The sequence below is a fragment of the Lolium perenne genome, chromosome 4 (assembly GCF_019359855.2).
Source record: "Lolium perenne isolate Kyuss_39 chromosome 4, Kyuss_2.0, whole genome shotgun sequence".
Taxonomy (NCBI): Eukaryota; Viridiplantae; Streptophyta; class Magnoliopsida; order Poales; family Poaceae; genus Lolium; species Lolium perenne.
This window is the reverse complement of record NC_067247.2, coordinates 307,709,894-307,720,794: the sequence shown is the minus strand read 5'-3', so window position 1 is coordinate 307,720,794 and position 10,901 is coordinate 307,709,894. Positions and strand designations below refer to the sequence as shown.

Sequence of the window (10,901 nt, the reverse complement as noted above, 5' to 3'; positions counted from 1 at the left end):
CTACATGCCGTAGCTTAAGCATCATTATATCATTTCTAAAATATTTGTATTTTGTAGTGAACCCTCAAACTATGCTCAACCGGACGAACAAAAAAATGATCTACAGAAGAAATTAACATGGGAGAAGGAGATGGCATTATCCACCTTCCTAACATCCCATGTCATCTCATAAAACCACAAGCAAGTAAGGAGGCAAACCTGATGGTACCAATGGTTCAAATAAATAAGGAGAAATCAGGACAAAGAGATGTACATAGTCTACTTGCACTCACAAATTGGTGTTGAATTTCAGTTTGCATCAAACATCCAGTCATGCTACCATTTCATCTAATATCAAGTCTAATTTCAATGCTAACGGTGTATAAAAAACAACTTTCTGGGACAAGATTACCTGATAGTCTACCAGATATTTCAACCCGATAATGGTCCTATCATGAAGGTGTCATGAACAAGAAATGCTTCAAGCAATCGTCAGTTTTGGGACAGATTCTTTGAGGTACATCTTCTGTCTCTTGAACCACTCGACATACGGTAATTAAGTGCTTCAAAGATCCAGCTCAGTACCAATTCCTACAGGTAATCACACACAGAAAACATGAGTTTGAAAACCAAATTTGGCAAAAGAAAATCGGTAACCAGAGATGATGAAAAAGAAAAGGCACTAAAGAAATAGGGTTCAAAAAGTCAGTCACCTGGGTGAAGTCTGCAAAGAAATACTCTTTGATCTTCTCAGTTACAGCCAGCTCCCTCTCCAGGATCCTCAGGAACTGAAACAACGCAACATGAGACATTATTACTTGACCTAGTTTTATAGAGAATGCACCGGACATATGGTTTGTATCCATTAAAACTAACTAAATAACTTTTCTTTTCTGCACCATGGATTGAACTTGGAGAAGTAAGCACTTAATAGCCTGATTGTAAAGCCCGATATGTGAAGCTGACAAGGAGCCAAAGTTAGGAACATAGTCTTGGACACACATGCATTAGGAACCATGCTAGTGGTGCTTCTCCTGTGCATTTTATCGGACATATGGCATGCACTAAAAATGGAACATCAAGCAAGAAAGGATGGCGACAGGAGATGAACACGATATAAAGTCATTCAGTGTCCAAGATGTCCTAATTGCTCAAAATCCCCAATCCGGATCAATCAAGACAACCAAACAAAAACAAAAAAGCATTAGTGCATTACAGATATAACCACGCAAAAAAGCTGCACAACAGCTAGTACTAATCAAATAATTTACTTATGGCCATAAATAAAACAAGAATGGTTGTCACTCTCAAATTTATAAAGAACGATACCAATACAATAGCTAGAAAGCAATACTAAATGTCACACTATCCTTTCTGGCAAAGTATTACATGCAATAGGTGGTTGAGCCCCATGTGCATTAAACATCCTAAAGCAAAAGCATACAGGGAAATAAACATTACACACTTCACTCTGTTTAAGTACATTATATCTACCACTAAATAGAGGGGCATCATAATACACAATAAAATCCATTACTCGCTTCTTCTAACCCCTTACGTCGACATATGTAGATAAAAGCCTCCAATTATTAAATGATTCCTAGTTTAACTGAAAGGCAATTGCTTTTTCTTTTGAAAAATATCTAATAGGCGTTGCTGCAGGTGAGAACAAATATTTTCAGTGAGCTCCGTCAACAAAACCCTGCAGCGAATTATGTAGTACTTTAATATGATAAAATCTAGTTGGAGCAAAGGAAATAAACATCTAGGTACCTATGCAGAAGTTTGAAGCAATATGAGGCAGTAATCTGCACATAGAAGAACTGCACAGAGTATAACATGCTGCAACTGGCCATCCTGTTGCTAATACGTCTAGTGTTGTAAAGCCATCCTGTTACCAAGGGATAGTTCTGGTGAGAAAAGTTTAAAAGTGATAGCCTAATTTGGGGTAAGGCAAATGTGAGAATATAATAGTAATACTGCTGAGACTCTTGTAAACACGTAAAAAAATGTTGTCATAAATTTAGCTTACCTTAACAATTAATAATGATGCTGAAACATGTTATTTAACACCCAGAACAGTCTAAATAAGTGGGTTGTCAGATTTAGGGATAATTCGAACTGGAAATGATAAAGCTTATGTTTTACCACTTCTGCTGAGAAGACCGTTAAACACCTGCAGAATTACAAGGGCGGAGCAAACATACAAATTACTCTCTGTGATATGAACCAAGATGTGCAAAGCAGGACAGCAAGCACACCTCACAGCAAAAGGAAACACCACAAAGAACTTGCAAACTAAAAACAGAGGATTGTAGATCACAGAATCTGAATAATTGGTAAATGACATCTTACAAATATAAAGTTGCTTCCTGAAGCTGGCCCAGATGCAGATATAAACCAAGTAATGTATATGCCTTTTAATAACACAAGCTCGATCCACAAATCATTCAATACATACACATGAAAGTGGATCATGCCTTTCAATACCGAGTGGTGGGAAGGATGGGGGTGCAGATAAAAAGACAAGAAGCTCACCTGTGGGTGCTGGCTTCGCCACCACTGGTAAATACAACATTAGCACCAGCCTTGAGAACCTTTTCAATTCCCTCCTTTGTTATTCAGATTCTCTGCGAAGCAAAGGTATTAACGTTTAAGGTAAACTACATGTCACCATCAAATAGAAAATAAACTGATTGTAAAGGCAGTAGGATGTAGGTACAAACCCTATGATGGTACAGAGCTAAGAAAGTGAGGACATATTTAGAACTTGTTTATAAATTATATCAATAAAAAAAGAACTGTGTGTGTATAAAAAGAAAAGATGCACACAAGCAGATCTGCTAATGTGAGAAATTTGTGCCTAGTAGCACAAGAAAAAGTGGTGACTAAAACAATAATATATCCTCCATTACATATTTGTCCCTGGCCAGATAAATCACGAGATAACACACTGAAGCACCAAGAAATTCAGTATCATGATAGAAATGAAGCTAGATACCATGGTAGTCTGATCACAAACACGTGCTCACAAAAATGTACACCATATGCTCATCACCCAATTAGGAGACAGAAGCAATGATATGCCCACAAATTAACCGTATAGAGCAGGAGACATCTCACACTTTAGAGCTAGCATAATAAATATAGGCAAATTACTTCTGGATTTTACCTAATGTGGTAAAGCAGTTTTTCAAATTAGAAAGAAAACATGCTACTCCACCAGTAGGGTTCATACCCAGCACAAGCGGAGCGCAGCCAGGCAACCCTTGGAAGCAACACATACCTCACCACCAAAAGGACCCCAAATAAAAGACCATGCGGAATTATATCCATGACAAACATACATCAGATCCATGTATTGAACTTGAATTCAGATAGACACACATCTAGCAGTAGCCCACAATGGCAACAACACACGCACACCTAGCAGAACACATCAGGTCGTGGCTAAAACATAATAAAAATGACAAGCATAATTAGCATCATTCAACAGTGGCTAAAACAAGCAGCATGGCATGGTCAAGAAGTAAACAAGATGAGATCGTAGGTGCAGAGACAATATAAGAGAACTTCTGCTCACAGTTATATCCATACAAGCTCATGGTCTGCAAACAACTTCTTGAGCTGCATAACATAAAAGGATAGGAGTCCTTAAAATAATGTAATTCATCCAAGATTGGAGAAATATGTATCTTCTATTTATGAAAGAAATCCATATAAAAAATAACGCTGACATAGAGTTGGAATCGACACCTTCCTGAGGACATCCCCTTTCTTGTAATGATTGCTTTGGCTTCTGCTCACAGCGTGAACATCTTGATAGTAGCTACCGATTAGCTAGTCTAATCTCCAAGAGCGGAGCTGAAAGGCCAATTTAGATTAGGACGTAAAATTTACAATGTTCATATTAATGGACTAAAACACGATAAACTTCCGATTAGTAAGGCGTTTGGGTAACAAATAATTCACAGTTTTGAGACACATCTCATCCACGGAAGCGCAACTACAGATTATCATGCTCAACCTGAAGGTAGGAAGAAATCAAACCTAGACAAGGAACAATAGAGACGAGGCCAGGTAACGAACCAACAAACATGGCAAAGCCTAGAAGAGAGTAATCAAGAGCGGATGTGAAGATTTGGGAGCAGATGGGAAAAAGATTTGGGAGATGCTCACGTGGGCATCATAGGCATCGGCCGAGCTCGCTCTCAAGCAAGTGCACGTGGTTGCGTGCTCCATCCCCAACGCCGTGGTGCCTGGGGGCGCAGACGAGACAAGCCGCCGGGCAGAAGATTTGGGACAGGCGAGAAGGTTGGACCCATAAGCTGGCCGACCGCCGCCTCAATCTCCCGAATGGCGCCGGAGCCCGAGGACGGCGGCGGCGGCTGCCCGAGGGACGAGCAGCGGCAACCTTCAGGCCTCCGCAGCAGCCGACCGGCTTTGCTCCTCCCCTTTTGCAGGTGGCCGGTGCATCTCCGCCTCCCTCCTTCTCCCGTATCCTCTCGCCGCCCCCATTGGCAAACAAGAGAAGCCATGATTGGGGGACTTTTTCACCACGGGCGTGCGACGATGTCGATCTAGGGTTTTCACCTGCCCCACGCGCGCGTAGGAGAAAGAAGATGACTCGGACGAGCGGGCGTGGGTGCCTCCGACCGGTGGCCCGCACACACAACTGGTCCCATAAGTCATTGGCTCGTTTGGACAAGCAAAAGGTGATAAAATAATTACCACATCCGACGGCTGAGGTAAAAAGTGGGATGCAGATTTTACTGTTGCTGGGCAAATGAACGATCCAGATCAATGTGCCCCTCTCAGATGGCCTGGTTGAGAGGGTAGTCTAGCATCATTTATAGGAGAAATATCTACATGTTTTATGCATACTTTATGTTATATTTATGCATTTTCCGGCACTAACCTATTAACGAGATGCCGAAGAGACAGTTGATGTTTTCTGCTGTTTTTGGTTTCAGAAATCCTAGTAAGGAAATATTCTCGGAATTGGACGAAATCAACGCCCAGGGGCCTATTTTTCCACGAAGCTTCCAGAAGATCGGAGGACTAACAAAGTGGGGCCACGAGGCGGCGCCACAGTAGGGCGGCGCGGCCCAAGCCCTGGCCGCGCCGGCCTAGCGTGTGGGCCTCTCGTGAGCCTCCCGACTCTGCCCTTCCGCCTACAAATAGCCTTCGTCGCGAAACCCCCAGTACCGAGAGCCACGATACGGAAAACCTTCCAGAGACGCCGCCGCCGCCAATCCCATCTCGGGGGATTCAGGAGATCGCCTCCGGCACCCTGCCGGAGAGGGGAATCATCTCCCGGAGGACTCTACACCGCCATGGTCGCCTCCGGATTGATGTGCGAGTAGTTCACCCCTGGACTATGGGTCCATAGCAGTAGCTAGATGGTTGTCTTCTCCCCACTGTGCTTCATTGTCGGATCTTGTGAGCTGCCTAACATGATCAAGATCATCTATCTGTAATGTTATATGTTGTGTTTGTTGGGATCCGATGGATAGAGAATACTATGTTATGTTGATTATCAATCTATTACCTATGTGTTGTTTATGATCTTGCATGCTCTCCGTTATTAGTAGAGGCTCTGGCCAAGTTTTTACTCTTAACTCCAGGAGGGAGTATTTATGCTCGATAGTGGGTTCATGCCTCCATTAAATCTGGGACAGTGACAGAAAGTTCTAAGGTTGTGGATGTGCTGTTGCCACTAGGGATAAAACATTGATGCTATGTTCGAGGATGTAGTTATTGATTACATTACGCACCATACTTAATGCAATTGTCTATTGTTTACAACTTAATACTGGAAGGGGTTCGGATGATAACATGAAAGTGGACTTTTTAGGCATAGATGCATGCTGTATAGCGGTCTATGTAATTTGTCGTAATGCCCAATTAAATCTCACAATACTCATCATGTCATGTATGTGCATTGTTATGCCCTCTCTATTTGTCAATTATCCCAACTGTAATTTGTTCACCCAACATGCTATTTATCTTATGGGAGAGACACCTCTAGTGAACTGTGGACCCCGATCCATTCTTTTAATCGAATACAATCTACTGCAATACTTGTTCTACTGTTCTCTGCAAACAATCATCATCCATACTATACATCTAATCCTTTGTTACAGCAAGCCGGTGAGATTGACAACCTCACTGTTTCGTTGGGGCAAAGTACTTTGGTTGTGTTGTGCAGGTTCCACGTTGGCGCCGGAATCCCTGGTGCTGCGCCGCACTACATCTCGCCGCCATCAACCTTCAACGTGCTTCTTGGCTCCTACTGGTTCGATAAACCTTGGTTTCTTACTGAGGGAAACTTGTAGGATAACGTTGCATAGAAAACAAAAAATTTCCTACCGCGAACACGCAATCCAAGCCAAGATGCAATCTAGAAGACGGTAGCAACGAGGGGGTATCGAGTCTCACCCTTGAAGAGATTCCAAATCCTACAAGATGAGGCTCTTGTTGCTGCGGTAGACGTTCACTTGCCGCTTGCAAAAGCGCGTAGAAGATCTTGATCACGATCGCTTCCGGCGCCACGAACGGGCAGCACCTCCGTACTCGGTCACACGTTCGGTTGTTGATGAAGACGACGTCCACCTCCCCGTTCTAGCGGACAGCGGAAGTAGTAGCTCCTCTTGAATCCGACAGCACGACGGCGTGGTGTCGGTGGTGGTGGAGAAATCCGGCGGAGCTTCGCTTAAGCGTGCGGGATGTGGTGGAGGAGAGAGACCGCTAGGGTTTGGGGAGAGAGGGAGGCTAGGGCGCCGGCCAAGGGCAGCCCTAGGTGGTGCGGCCAAGAGTGGGCAGCCCCCTCCCTCTCCTCCTCATTATATAGGTGGAAATCCCCAAGTGTTGGTATCCAAGTCTTCGAATAAGACCCCAACAATGAAACCTCCCATATGTAGGGAAACCTACCCAAGGTGGGAATCCCACTTGGGGTGGGATTCCCCCCTTCCATGAGGGGGTTTGGCCGGCCACCCTAGAGGAGTCCACCTTGGACTCCTCCCCTTTAGGGTTGGCTGGTCATGCAAGGTGGAGTCCCTCCGGGACTCTACTTTCCATGATGATTTCTTCCAGACTTTTCTAGAACCTTCTAGAACCTGCCATAAATGCACCGGATCATTTCCAAACTTGGAATATGACTTCCTATATATGAATCTTATTCTCCGACCATTCCTAACTCCTCGTGATGTCCGGGATCTCATCCGGGACTCCGAACAAATATTCGAACTCCATTCCATATTCAAGTTCTACCATTTCAACATCCAACTTTAAGTGTGTCACCCTACGGTTCGTGAACTATGCGGACATGGTTGAGTACTCACTCCGACCAATAACTAATAGCGGGATCTGGAGATCCATAATGGCTCCCACATATTCAACGATGACTTTAGTGATCGAATGAACCATTCACATACGATACCAATTCCCTTTGTCATGCGATATTTTACTTGTCCGAGGTTTGATCTTCGGTATCACTCTATACCTTGTTCAACCTCGTCTCCTGACAAGTACTCTTTACTCAAATGCGTGGTATGTGGTCTCTTATGAACTTATTCATATGCTTGCAAGACATTAGACGACATTCCACCGAGAGGGCCCAGAGTATATCTATCCGTCATCGGGATGGACAAATCCCACTGTTGATCCATATGCCTCAACTCATACATTCCGGATACTTAATCCCACCTTTATAACCACCCATTTACGCAGTGGCGTTTGGTGTAATCAAAGTACCTTTCCGGTATAAGTGATTTACATGATCTCATGGTCATAAGGACTAGGTAACTATGTATCGAAAGCTTATAGCAAATAACTTAATGACGAGATCTTATGCTATGCTTAATTGGTTGTGTCCATTACATCATTCATATAATGATATAACCTTGTTATTAATAACATCCAATGTTCATGATTATGAAACTAATCATCTATTAATCAACAAGCTAGTTAAGAGGCATACTAGGGACTTCTTTGTTGTCTACATATCACACATGTACTAATATTTCGGTTAATACAATTATAGCATGATATATAAACATTTATCATAAACATAAAGATATAAATAATAACCACTTTATTATTGCCTCTAGGGCATATCTCCTTCAGTCTCCCACTTGCACTAGAGTCAATAATCTAGTTTACATTTGTAAAGATATAACACCTTGGCCTTCCGGTGCTTTATCATGTTTTGCTCACGGGAGAGGTTTTAGTCAACGGATCTGACACGTTCAGAAACGTATGTATTTTGTAATTCATTTGCGTCTCAACGCATCATTCATTTCCAAATGAGTCGGCATTAAATATGTTTGGTCTTCTGGTGGAACCTTAATTCCGCGGTCTGAAATATGTCACTAATATTGTCACACACAATATAGCTTCAAAGTTCTGACACTATCGGAACTACACCAAGTTCTCAAAGAATTTCTTGACTTAACATCCTTTGTCATTTTCAAAACAATGACATACTCTGCCTTCTTTTGTAGAATCCGTCACAATATTTAGAACTCTTCTAAATCTAGCATAGACAACTTCTAGCTCATTGTGCTACCTTTTAAACAACACTTAGTCTAATTTGAGATCTGAAATTTTATTTTCATATGTGACAAAATTAGTATCGGTGCAACACCTTACAGCGATTTGTTTTGTCATTTCTCCATATAAAACTATATATATATATATATATACTTGGTTCTTCTTAAGTACTCAAGAATATTCTTACTGTTTTTCAGTGATCATCACATGAATCATGCTCATAACACTCTTAGAGCATAGGATATCTGATTGTGTACATATTATTCGTGATCTATAATCACTCATGTGTTTTTACTCATTGAGTGTCAGATACACTCAAGTCTTGTTAAAACTTCACATGACAAGAACATCTTCTTAATATTTCTATATTGAACTATTTCAATATCCATTCTATGTACTTTGACTTAAACTTATTTTGTGTTTCAATCTATCTTCATAGATCTTGACACTAAATTTGTTTCAGTCCATATCTTTTCATTGAAGTTAATTTCTCAATGAAACCTTTTTAATCAAGTATATAATTACATTATTTATAACCAACTATATGTCACCTACATAAAGTATTATAAATATGTCTTAGCGCTCCCACTTAATTTCTTGCAAATGCAAGCCTCTTCATCGTCTCTGATGAAATCAAAAAACTCTTTGACTATTTCATCTGGTGAAGATTCAAACTCCGCGATACTCACTTCATCAAATTGAAGTTTGTATACCTATCTAATATTCCACGGACCAGCAAAACTCTTGGTTGTATCTTGTATACACCTTTAATACATACTTCTGATAAGTAATGTATTTTGCCATCCTACTAGAATAATCCATATAGACTATAAGCATTTCTACGGAAGATCTAATCTTATCGTAGTCAACTCTTTGAACTTTGTCGTAAATAATTTTTCGACAAGTCGAGCTTCTTCAAGGATATTTCATCCAAGTCTATAGATCCATTTACTTTCAAAAAGTATTCATCTATTATGGATTTCATGGCGCATGGCCATTTTAACGGAGTCAGGGCCCATCATAACTTCTTTGTTTGTAGTTGGTTTATCATTGTTCAAAATCAATCCTTTGTCCACAAATCATTTATTTGATCACAAAGTAAACCATACCTACAAGGTTCAATATGTACTTCGATCTCCATGGCTAAAACACTTTGTAGTCATGGGAGCCATGATCGTTGTGGTCGCTTCCGAAATCAATTCCGATGCTGCGCTACTCTGATCATTATGCTCAGGTTCATAAACCTTATCAAATTATATTGTCCTCCCACTCAAATACTTCACTCGAAACAATTTCTCGGAAATAAGAAACATTGACAAACACTTTTGTCTTTGTCTCGTGGGAAGAATTCCCAATTAAATCTCTGGGATAACCAACAAAGACATTCATCCGATTTTGGTTGTATACTCTTAGACCAAAATTTAAAGAAAGGACTATTAGGGTTTATACCCATGCCATAACTCGTATGGTGTCATTTCAACGGATCATGATGATGCTCTATTCAGTGTAAAAGCGGTAGTCACTAAAGCATAATCCACACAAAAATATAATGGCGTCATAATATTTTATCTCATCATTAATCCAACAAGATTTGGATACATCTCTCGGATACTATATCATCATTATGATACTTCAAGAAATGTGAGTTGTAGAATAATTTCATGACTCTCTTTGATGTTCGCTAAAACTCGTAATTCAAATATTTCCACCATGATCCAATCATAGATATTTGACTTTTCTATTACGATGATTTCCACTTCATGCTGAAATTTATTTGAATCCATTCAAATGTTTCAAACTTCTTCCTTATTGAATATATCCACATATATACTCAATTCATTGTTGAAAGTTTTCATGAAGTAGAAGAATCTCCCGCACACAACTATGCCCAGTGAACCGCATACATCATCATGTATTTTTCCACTAAGTTAGTTGCCCGTTCAACTTTTGGCCTATGAACGGTATTTTAATCATTCTCTTTAGAAAAAATTTGCAAGCGCCAAATGATTCAAAAATCAAATGACTCCAAAAAAACCATTTGCATGGAGTTCCTTTATGCGTTCCTTTCTAACATGACCTAAATGGCGGTTCCACAAATAAGTGGAATTCAAATCATTTGCCTTATGGCATTTTAGCGTCAGTTTTATGTATGTGTGTTTCACCATTAAGATTTATAATAACTTATCCATCGTACATGGAGTAATGTCATAATTTGAACAACTCATTGTTTTCATTTGACCAGAGCAAAATAACAATTATTAAGTTCTTTATTATAAATTCTAAGGACTAGATAGAATGCCAACGACGAACACAATAACACTTTATTTTGTTCCAGACGTGCATTCCTATCATATTCCTTGTCAGTCACT

The 10,901-nt window shown here is 40.5% G+C and overlaps 1 long non-coding RNA gene across 2 annotated transcripts; it reads right to left on the bottom strand.

Moving 5' to 3' along the window:
- Window positions 1-1,524: 1,524 nt before the first annotated feature.
- On the bottom strand, window positions 1,525-4,566 carry LOC139839217 (uncharacterized). Of its 2 annotated transcripts, XR_011756879.1 has the most exons (4): window positions 4,159-4,566; window positions 3,736-3,843; window positions 3,563-3,606; window positions 1,525-2,609 (listed from the first exon to the last, which is right to left on the bottom strand). It is a non-coding gene; the product is annotated as an uncharacterized lncRNA (long non-coding RNA). The 2 variants fall into 2 exon arrangements; XR_011756878.1 differs by having other exon boundaries at window positions 3,736-4,566.
- Between the last annotated feature and the right edge of the window lie 6,335 nt (window positions 4,567-10,901).